At 42.2% G+C, this 11822-nt stretch overlaps 1 protein-coding gene across 4 annotated transcripts in view; it reads right to left on the reverse strand.

Moving 5' to 3' along the window:
* The window catches only part of Fam110b (family with sequence similarity 110 member B), a 160868-nt gene that overhangs the window by 68989 nt on the left and 80057 nt on the right, over positions 1-11822 (reverse strand). Inside the window, exon 1 of one of the 4 annotated variants that reach the window (XM_008830834.2) lies at positions 3279-3445. The exons of the other annotated variants lie outside the window; for them this stretch is intronic. The gene's annotated coding sequence lies outside the window, so the exon portion shown is untranslated. Of the gene's footprint in view, positions 1-3278; positions 3446-11822 lie in introns of those variants that run through there. 4 annotated transcript variants of the gene reach the window in all.

Below are 11822 nucleotides of genomic sequence, written 5' to 3' on the forward strand. Positions count from 1 at the left end.
AGTGCAACCAATTATGACTAGTAATAATCAGATGCATAGAGATTAAAGATACATGTGCAAACGTGTGTTAGCATTAAAAATGTAGAAAACAGCATATCTTAAAATGAAGTGGGAATCTTCTTTAAAGGGTAAAAACTCATTCAATTTTATATCTTATAGGGTTTATACTGAATTCAATATTGTATAACTGTATTAATTCAACTGTGAACCTAAAAATTTACAGCCACTCTTGAAAGACATGTATCCTTGCTCTGAAGTGTGTTACTGAATAAGTTAAAGCTGTAATGAAATGCTTCTTCTAATCGTGTGGTTATTAAATTTTTAAAAAAATTCTTTTAAAAAGTTAATACAGAGTCTAGTTCATGGTAAATGTCCCTGACTACAGAAAGAAAAATCTCTTTTGTATTTTTCAATTCAAGCAACTTCAGAATGGTCAACACAGAAATACTCACCAACTGCTAATGATATATCTCTCAGTTTTCCTGGGATCACAGGTCCCAAGTGGCCAGTCACAAGTGGCTGACAGGTTCTTCCTAGGACCCTGTGTCTCCAGCAGCCTACACTGCTCATAGATAGCTCTTCTTTTTTTTTTTTTTTTTTTAAATGATTGTTCTCAGACTTTGTTTAGCCCTGCTGCTGTGTGATACATCATGTTCTACACAGAACAGCTTTCCACTTTGAAACTGGTTCCTGCTTCTGTGATTGTAAAGCCCCAGAAGAAAAAGGCATTACATACTGAAAATGTTTTACTTGGTTTTTGTTTTTGAAGTGCTGGGAATCAAACCCAGAGCTCCCTGCATATCAGGTATGTGCTCTACCAACTGAGTTATACATAGTCCTAAGCCCCCTGAAAATGCATTAATTCTCCAAATACTGTATGTTTATATTCATGCTGATGGATTATTTTTGATTGGATGGAACTGCTAGTTAGAAGAAGGAGAAAGAACAAATCTTAAAGTGTCCAAGAAATCTGTTTATTTTCTTGTCTCATGGATACAGAGATTCTCCTTAATGTAGTAGTGAGAACAAAAAAGTTAAAAAATGATAAAACTGAAGATAAAGGTGCATATTTTGGTTACTTTGCAAAAATATGAACATTTGTTATGAAAACATCCCCTTAATGGCTCTCCAGACTATCAGCAGAAGACAGGGATGTCCTGAGATACACAGTAAGTACACTCATTTATACTTGGGTTTTTACAAAGTTCCTTAAGACACGGGAATTATTGAAGAGCTGGTCCCAGCCCAGAACAGACATGACCTCTTTCTGGTGTATCCAGTGACACACAGCTCTCGGCCTTGGCTTATGTGAGACACCCTGTGCAGTTTACAGTTGCACAGCGCTTTGGCAATGAAAAAAGGAAAAGACCACAAGACAACAATAATTTACTTTAAAGGCAGTCTCCTTCTTAGAAATTTAGTGAATATTCCAGGAGATTAAGAGAAAAAGGACTGGGGATACAGCTCAGTGGTAGATTACTTACCTTGCCTAGCATGCACAAGCCCCCATAAATGTAAACACATATATATGTATATATATAAATACACAAATACATATATAAATACATAAATACATACATATATATGAATCAGGATATTAGAGAATGCATCAGTTTAACCCTACCCCAAATGACTGCCCAAGCCTACACTTTAAAAGGCAGAAGGGTTCTGTCTCTGCAGTATAGAGAATGTCAATTGGCCAAGAAGGATGAAGACAAATGGAGTAGGGATGTCTAGACTTCTGAAGCCAAACAAAACCACTCTGGCCAAAACTGTGCCCTAAGTCGTGGCATGCACCCCAGCAGGCACTGTCCATAGCAAGGCCAGGATTTGCATCCTGAGAGTGGAATATGAAGCAGAATGACTGTGTTCACTTCATCATTGGGGAGGTTGGGGGGGGAGCTGAAGACACCACCCACTGCCTCAAGGCACAGACACACAGTGTCACCACAGGCTGTCAAACTTCATCATGGTCGGGACTCCATTACAGTCCATGCAAACTTTTATGATATTCCTACTTTGCTCTTCAAACTGTTACCTAAGTAAATTCTGACACTGGATGATTTATTCCCTCCCACATGGATTGGGAGTGTGGGTATGTGGTGAGGTGCAGTTAGGAATCTGAAGTGTTCCTCTGCCAGAGAATATACTGAACAGCTTTAAGCAGGTACAGTTCCAGATGAGAGCAGTTATTTTCACAAAATATGTAAATTGCAACCTTGGCTTTTCAGGAGCAGGGAAACAATTCCTGACAGCTTTCAGAATCAGCCTGGCACTCGGATGATAGCAGACGCATAGTGGCAGCTGGCCAGCCCTGTGACTGGTGACTCAGGACACAAGTTTCTCTGGAGTCTGTGGTCTCATATGGAAGGACATCAGTTCTTAAGTTTCAGAACTAAATGGGAGCAGGGGATTCTCTGGACATAAAACAGGGCTGGATGTTTTTGAGGTTTTATTTGAATTTGCACCTCAGCTTTGCTATTTTCTCTTCACAATGCGCTACCTGCATTGCAGAATTTAAGGTGGCTTATTGCTTGGTCTGGAAAATAACCCACAGATTCCCTAACAGAAATAAAAATGTTGTCAGATAGCCTCCAAAGTGAGTGGCAAGAACCTCACCTTCCGACCAAGACATTTCAACTCCAAAAGCAGCACCTGTGTTAAACAAAGCCGGGAGGAAGCATTTCTCTTGGCACCAGTATTAAATACCTATGTTTGGCAAAACGACATCTGTTAACATTCTTTGTATTAAAGAAGCTTCATTAAAACTACAAAAGGTGAGACAAAGAAAGCTATCCAAAATGAAGGCTGCACACATCTTTGAAGAAACAATAGCATATCACTTCTCCAGCTAAAAGCCAGCATCAAATCAGAAGCCTTGTCCTAATTAAAGTGTGACCTGCTAAATTCTCCTCGATTGCTCATTGATTGCTCATTATTGAGGAATCTGGACTCAAAGAAAGCAAAGTCATCAGTCCTGAAATGCAACTACAAAGGCACCTGGAAGGAAGCAGCATCGGGCTTCCCAAGCAGAGGGGAGCCAATAAGAATCACTTCGAAGCACACGCACCCTTGCATCCAGGTGAAAACAACGCTCCTTCCTGCCGAGGGGAGCTGTTGACCAGGCAAGCATATTCCACTGAAATCTGTTTATATGGAATGCTGGAGTATACACAGTGTCAACAAAGCAAGATCAAATTAGACAGATAACATGATGAGCACGCTTCATTTCATGCATGGCTGTGCGCCTCATAAGAAAGAAAGACTGAAGTAATTACCGTGAACTGAGACTCCTTCACTGGCCTCCCCTGCACCTGCAGGTCCTTATCCACCGAGGCTTTGCAACAAAGAATGCCTGCACTGCCAGGCCCTATTCCTTCTTTAATGTTTGCAGCCAGGCACCTTGCCCACTGCAAGAACACAGTACAGTGCCTCTGTGTCTACGTCTCTAATGCAGCATAAAGATTACTGTGGAAACCTATCAAACCGGGGAGAAGCAATGGCAGCCAATCAAAACGAGGCACATGCAGAGTCCAGCACATGCTCTCTGAGGCGCAGGCTGTCACAGTGCTGAGCAGGCTGCTAATCTAATTATAGCTAGTTTGCTAGCACAGAGCTACTGGAGCAAGGCACAGGAGCAAATTAAATTTTAATAAAGTAAACCCCATAGACACAATCATCTTGATTTCCTGTCATTTTGAGGATTAATGTATCACCTTCTAAACCGTAAGCGATTTTTAAAGTGCACTCTCATTTTCCCCCAATCTAGAGGAAAAAAAGAGTGCTTAAATCAATGTGCAGTGCTGCCTGCTTACTTTCACTTAAGAGATCCTGAGATCGCAGTAACAATAAGTCAGCAGCACAGAAGTATTAGGAGAGTGCTGGAAAATCTGAGTCTCTATTTATCTTGATTAGCAATTTGCCACTAATTTATCAAAAATGCCGATTAATCTCTCCTCACTGTAGTTTAAAATGACAAAGTTCCATCCATCCTGGGAGAGTGCTGATCAAGGTGTCAAAGACCATCATCTCAACTGCAGTGAGTGAATTCACAGCTCTAAGGGATAATGATCTCAAGTTACTGTAAAAGAAAAAACAAAAGGAATTTGCCTGTTATACAATTTAGTAGCAAAACCTAGTTCTAGATGCCAAATGTTGTGTGGGGTAGCTGGATACATAGGTGAAAAGCATGCACTTTAACAGCCAAACTTCCTGGGTTTAAGTTCTAGATCTTTAATGTCCTACATTGTGTAACTTTGGGCAAGTATCTAGATATCTGTGGCTCAGACATAGAGGAGCCAACTCAAAGAGTTATTATCAGTGAGTTATAAGCATTCAGCACAAGGGAGTCTACAAACGAGTTCAAAATTAAGCAATCTTAAAAATATTTATTATTTTTTATTTTATGTGTATGAGTATACTGCCTGCATGCGTGAAAGAAAGTACACCTGTGTTGGGCAATGCCCACCGAGGTCAGAAGAAGGCATTATATTTCCATGGAACTGGAGTTACAGATGGTTGTTAGCTGACATGTGGGTGCTTGGAATTGAACCCAGGTCCCCTGAAAGAGCAGCTACTGCTCTTAATCCCTGAGCCATCTCTCCAGCCCCATTAAGCAATCATTTATGGCTCCATTTGGTCTTCCTTCCTTTCCAGTACCAACATCCAAATGCTTCCTCATTGCCCAGTGATAAATGGTGGCAGTGCCAAGGGCAGACCTGACTGACCACATGGAGCTGTCACTGCCACTCACTGTAGCAGGCCATCAGGTCCCTGCTTCTGTGTGAGTGTACAACATTACTGATTTCACTTGGTTCCATATGAACTGAACTAAAAAGAATCTTTAGGAAATTGTAATCATAACTGCATTTCATTAATGATTTGTAACACAGATTAAATGATAAACATTTCAAAAGGACATTTAATGAAATGTAGATTAGGAAAGTCTGTAATGAGAATTAAACTTCCGATGACAGATGTGAAGAAGGGAGTGCTTGGGTAGTGAAATGCAACTTCAGCCCCACACCCTATTCAGCTGTTTGTTTTCTCCTAATGCTGTTTCTTTCTTCCTAACATGTTCTTATAGGGTTATCAGTCCTGGGTTCACACTAAGAGAATCTGTTTATCTGTAATTCCTAGACAATAGTATGCTCTACAAATCAAGGTAGAAATCCAATGACAAAATGCAAACCACTTACAGCTCTATTTTTATCATTCTTTTGATTTCTAGCTGAAAACCTTTACAAAAAGCTAGAACTGACTTGGAAGCCTCCTCCTTGAAGGCTAGCTCTTGTTGGGGACTCCTGCTGTTTTGGGTTGTAGTCTTTCCATGTCCGGATAGCCGCATGCTGGCTCGGTGCGAATGGAAGGACTCCTCTTCTCAGCAGGGCACACCCCTGCTCTCTTCCTGACTCATCTTTGAAGTAGCCGCCACAGATACATGGCCTCTGGCATAGGAACTGCCAGGTTTTCCTGTGTGATAATCAGGCAACGTCTGGCAGCCTGGTGGAAGCCCACCACCACATGTAAATGGGGCATCCTAAAAGCACCTATCAACTAAGGCTTTTGCCACTGCCCCCACAGTATAAATATCCTGGTTTCCCCTTAATAAATCGGAGTTGCATCAGAAGCTGTGTCTGAAGCTGTATCATTAAATCCTGCATCTCCCCGGAGAGGGCTGTCTCTTCATAAGCAACGACTCGGGGAGATTCTGCATTCTCCGTTCCCGCATCTCCCCACGTGATCCGGCGCCTGCGGATCTCGTACCTCGAGGGAGTGCCTGGTAGTTTGGAACAGAACTCGCCCGGGCAGCTGACAGCGGTCCTCTAGAGCCGCCAGCCCCGGTAGCTGCGGAGAGCTTCAGCTGCGGAGAGCTTCAGCAACGCGGAGAAACAGGGACCTGCCCCAGGGGCGGAGAGCCAGGGACCCGAACAGCAGACACGGTGTGCGACCCACCGCACCCCAGCTGCGCACGGGAGACCGGCGCCATGCCCAGCAGCCGGAGCTCTGAGATCCCTGCAAGCCCATAAGCTCTCATAGTTTTGGAGCATACTATGCAAGCTACTAAGGGAGAAAAATCAATCAGTGGTCCAACTCCAGCTTTAAAGCCTAATAACCACAACAATGACTGGCACAGCAAACTATCAATGCAGTAGCAGCACTTTTTTTTTTTTTTTTAATATTTAGAGTAATCTACAGCTATCTAATTGGAGTTAAAGCCTACTCGCTGGGAGGGAACTCATATGTGGTACTGTAAGCATAGCATAATACATATAGCTGGAGAGATCATAGAGCCTAGAGAAAAACCCATGTCTATCACATCCCTAGACAAATGTAATTTCTTACTGTATGCTAAATATGCATCCTTATATTTACAGACAAGTATACTAGTCACCACACATCAAAGAAGCACTTTTTCACAACAGATAGAGACTATTACAGAAGTCTATAACTATTTACACTCACAGCATAAGTGTCTGTGAGATGCCCAGCCCTAAGTGACACATCTGCAATGGAACCTCTAGACTTAAGGCTCATGGAACATTATCAGAACAGGGGTTAGAAAGGATACTAATGCATTTCTCGACTAATGCATGCAACAGAGGGTGATGAATACAGAAGGCCACAAAGGCCAAAATGTAGAGAATAAGAGGCTGCAGAGTGTGTGTCCCTGAATAGGACTCATATTAAACCTCACCCACCCAGGGCTCAGGTGGAAGAGGGGGTGAAAGAAACAACAGTCCTCTAGGCTCCTGTAAACTTGCTCATATGAACTTACAGCAATGGTGGCAGCATACACAAGACCCATCCAAACTCAATCAGATACAAACAAGCACAGAGCTGGGTAAATGGGCAGGAGGCCCCAACTTTAGCTAAGGAACTTTTGGCAGTTGATCACTGCTGGGAGAGAGAGAGTCAATATTCTTTAAGGAAGTGACACTAGATAGGCTGACCAGGCTCCAGTGAATGAACTCACACCAAGGGACATCTGGGAACACAAACTTGACTCGATAGGCCTTAAGATATATGACAGTATGCATGAAATCCTTTGGACAGGCTATAAGGGGGTAAAGATAGGGGAGGGGGTCTAAATATGGTTGAGATCTATTGTATGAAATGCATAAAAATTCAATAAAATATACATTAAAAATATATGGAAGTCTTTTTTTTAAAAAAGCTGCTCTGGCCCGTGGTCATTGTGATTTACTCAGATATTCCTTAGGAATAGTCAAAAGGCACGGGAAATGAATACTTGTCAAGGAATAGTTCACCCTTCTATCTTTGGGTACCTCAAACTAGTGGAACATAAACCAGTGTCAGGAATGGCTTGGCCCGTGAATTGCCATGGAAAGCACAGGAACTCAGGCTCTGAGCACTGAAGAATGAAAACCCGCATAGAATGACTGAATGCACACCAACTCTGAACTCTAGGATGGAGAAGTGTGCCCAAGAATGTGGCTGCAGTGGTTGTATCACTGTGCACACACGGTCAGTGAGCCATGGCCAACACCAGGATGGGGAACGGGGAATGCTAGGAACTGAGGCACAGCTCCTTGAGGCTGCAGGATACAGACTAGTAACACTTCTAGGCATTTATCTAAGAAACGACTAACAGCTTCCGCCTTCCTCTTCATTTCACAGACTGCTAGCTCAAAATAGGCATTAAAAAAAGCTGTTTGATTAATTTGTTTCATGCTTGTTTTGTTTAAGACATTAAACAGACATTTTCTAAGGGAAAGAAGCAACTGTCCTTTCTTAGATCTTAACCTCCAGCATGTTCAGATTGGATATTTGTTTTAAACAAGGCTAACAATGCACTAGTATTCTTTTATACTCCAACTGTGTGAGGAAAGCCTATAATACACACACACACACACACACACACACACACACACACACACAGGAAATACATACTCTTGTTTTTGAACTCTTTCAGTCAACTCAATCCTTACTTTGAAAAGGCATTTGTTCACTGATTATTTCTGGGTACCTACTAAGTGAAAGGAATTGTGTTGGGCTTTGGGAATACTGCAGGGAGAAAGAAGTTCTGATTCTTAACAGAGCTTCTACCCTATGAGAGAGATGGTCATTAAGTCACTAATTAACAAATGAGCACTAGTGACTCACTAAACTGCAGTGCCATGAAGGACTCCGAAGGAACATAAGTGGAGTCAAGAGGCAGCCAGGGCTGAAGGCAGGTTTCCTGCTTCCTTGACTGCCCTTTGAGTAACAACTCTCAAGAGCTCTGAAGGTTGAGAGGCTACAGAGGCCCCAGGATGGAGGATAAGAACCAAGAACACACTTAAGAGCAGGAAAAGAGCAAGTGGAACAAGTCCTCTGTGAGTCTGCGTGTTGGCTGGACTCATCCGCATGGCTCTGCTTCCCAGGAACAGATTCCTGTGATCCTCCAGGCACAAGCTGAGAGGGACATGGTACAGTTCCCACTTTTGCCTTGGTGAGGAACATTAGCCAGCACAGCCCTTGGTCCACCTGCTGCAAGCATTTCCTAAGTTCTGTTCTGGTTGTGTAACCCTGGAGAATAGAAGACCAGAAAGGCAGTGGCTTGTGTTTCGATAATTTCCAGAGATTTCAGTTAGTTTTCTCCCCTTGGGAAAAAAATGTTAGGGTTTAAACTCTAAAAATAATGTGGTTAACTTAGAAGGCTAAGAACATTCAGGCCCAAATCTCCACAGACCATCAGGTGTGGTTAAAAGCCAGGACTCTCAGTTAACTTAGAAGGCTAAGAACATTCAGGCCCAAATCTCCACAGACCATCAGCATCCTGTGCTGCTACGTGGTGATGCTGAGGTCCCCAGCAGGTCCTCTGTGCAAAAGCTCAGGAGACTGGGTGGGTGAATTCTTAGGCTTTCTGTGAAGCTCCAGCTGAGGATGGTGATGCTGGATAATCACACTGCGAGGCCACATGAGCAGATCTCATCTGGGGAGCTCGGGCTACAAGCCAGTTCTACATGTGTAGTGTCATACTTTTTCTTTGTGTGACCCATTTTGTTTATACAGTACTAGTGAAGGCAGATAGGAGGGGGAAAGAGGCGGGGAGGGGTTCTGAATCTGAGAGGAGCCTGGGGTAGAAGGTATGTTCCAAAGAGGCCTACTTTGAAAGCTGGTGATAACCACTGTATTAGGGTACCAGTGACATGGTTGCTGTGGTTACCTTGGGCTGTCTGAGGTAACATACCATGTCTTCCTGTGACCTGTAGACCCAGCAATATTCATATATGGAAGGGGCTTCCTATGAGCATAGCTATGTAGCAAACACTGAACGACGGAGTGTAACCACAGTGCTTGTACAGATTGGCCCTCCAGAGCTGTGTCTCCCTATTTCCAAGGGCCACTCTCCTGTTGTGTTCCCTGTGATAAAACTGTGGGATTTTTTAGCGATCTCAGTCTCTCTTGCAATTTTTTTAATCCTAAATTGTTTAATGGTATGTCTGTCAGCCATCTACATTTTGATATAGCTTTGCCATGGGTCCATACGTGCTAGAGTTGTTCCAGTGATGCTTACGTAACCGAGGATGTGGCTAACTTCTCTGACATTGACACAGAAGTCACATGATGGAAAAAGAGAAAACAAAATTCTTAGGAATGGGATTAATTTTAAGGAGCTCTACATAGACAGACTTCATATGAGTATGTCTCATTCCTTTCCCTCTTCCTGATATATAACCCCCTGCCCCAGTGTACAAAAGAACCAGGAGTGCATAACCTCAGCAGGTCACAACAGTCTGTCCAACCTCCAAACTTTCCAATATTCCAAATTTACATAGTAGACCTTTCATTCTTTCTAGAAAACACTAGTCTGATGGAGGCAGCTGGTCCAGCGGTTAGGCATGCACCTAAGGAATCAGACTGTAGGGCAGCCTGTTCTTAAACAGCTCTCAAATTGAGAGCTATCAATTTGAGCAAGTTATTTAATCTCAGCTGTGCTTTGTGTTCTCACTTAGGCAGCCAAGGACACCAGCAAGGCTTTCTTTACAGGTTTTTGTGACGAGTAAATATGACTCTCCATGTGAAACCCTGAGAAGCTGGCCCATGACACAGCACCAAGGCCACAGGCACTTCTCCCATGGGGTTCCCCGTCATCAAGGTTCTTTCTGCCTCTCCTCATTATGACATTTAACTAGCATTTACTTAGCACCTATCATAGGCCAAAGAATGTGCTAGAACAAAGCAAACAAGGACCTTCAAAACCAAGGAAGGAAATGGTCTCAGTTAGGAGACTGATCCAAGTATGTCAGAAAGGTATACTTCTAGTTCAGGGAGGATAAAATGGGGCCAGGGTGTTTAGGCCTTGCTCAGGACTCCAGATTCAAGCAGTTCCTTTTTCAATCCTCTTTTCACCAATATAATTTCACTAATCCTTATTCCTCTGGAGATTTTTTTTTTTTTTTTAGGCACTAGGGATTGAGTCTAGGGCCTCCTGTATGCTAGGCAAGTGCTTCACCACGGAACCATACCCCCAGCCATCATGTTTGTTCCTACAGAGCAAAATAACTACTCATGGGCACATAACAAAATATTATGAGATAATCTATCATGGAATCATAATGATTAGATACAATAATTTAGTAACAATCAAGCATTATAACCACAATAGATGGATAAATGATATAAAAGATTGTAGGTGTCATCCTCAGCCTTCAGTGTCCCTCTGTCCTCAAGTCACAGTATGAATTTGGATGTTCACAGCATCTTCACCTCTTTCACGACTAGGATGGGACGGTGTTGACCTCATTAACCTCCGTACTCCCTAAAGGACCTAGGATTGGACTCCTTCTACAGTGACCATGGAAAATTCCTATATAAGTTTAATGTCAACAAATGGACAAATGGCTGGGCATAGTGATTGTGACACACACCTGTAATCTTTCTGAGTACTTAGGAGGCAGAGGGCAGGAGTATTGTGCATTTGAATTTGGCCTAGACGACAGAGAATTCCAGATCAGTCTCAGATTACATGGAAAAACCCCGTCTCCAAAAGAACCAACCAAACAAGCAAACAAAACAAATGGGAAAATTTTAGCTTTGTCTAAAGTATAAGTCCCAAGCATCTCAGTTCTATGAAGGTTTGTGACAGCATCAACACCAGTTCCTGAGTGCATCTCTCCACAGCTTATGTGCAGTCAAGGCATATAACCTTGTATTAGTAACACATGATATTTTAATAAAATACTTCATGGGAAACTTTAAGTGTGATACATTTTAACACTAGTAAGTTTGAAAGATTAGACTTTAATCAAAACAAGCACACAACTACAGAACATCATTTGTTATATTTACCTGGGGACTTCCTGAAAGCTTTGGGGAATAGTAGAAACCAAATGACAGTTATCTTGATAAGAGTCACATCAGTGATACTCTTTGGGAGAAATTATACTGCTAGGATGCTATCATGATATATTTCTGTCCCTCACCTCTTTACATGTTATCCCCACCTTTCTTTTCCAGTTAATAATTTTTGGCAGAATGACTAAATTCTGGCCGATGACAATTTAAAACATTCATGGAAAGTGCTATAGTACTGTTAGAAAAGTGATCAGTCTAGAGGTACATAATATAAATAAATAACCGCTGGGCCCTCAGCAGAACCCAGCTTAGAGCTTATTACGCTGTTAAGAATTTGATAACCTACTCTGTTCCAAAGGCCAAAAATGTTGAAAATATTAGGGAGCTTTTATCTAATCCTTAAAAGATTTTAGGGTTACCTCTTCAGAAGGAGGAATGTTAGAGTAGCTAAAAGCCCCATAAAAAAAACAAATCAAAGAAGAAGAAAGAGTACATGAAGTTATCAGAAAAAAAGTGAT

Source organism: Nannospalax galili, unplaced genomic scaffold (assembly GCF_000622305.1).
Source record: "Nannospalax galili isolate Female #2095 unplaced genomic scaffold, S.galili_v1.0 scaffold1095, whole genome shotgun sequence".
Classification (NCBI taxonomy): Eukaryota; Metazoa; Chordata; class Mammalia; order Rodentia; family Spalacidae; genus Nannospalax; species Nannospalax galili.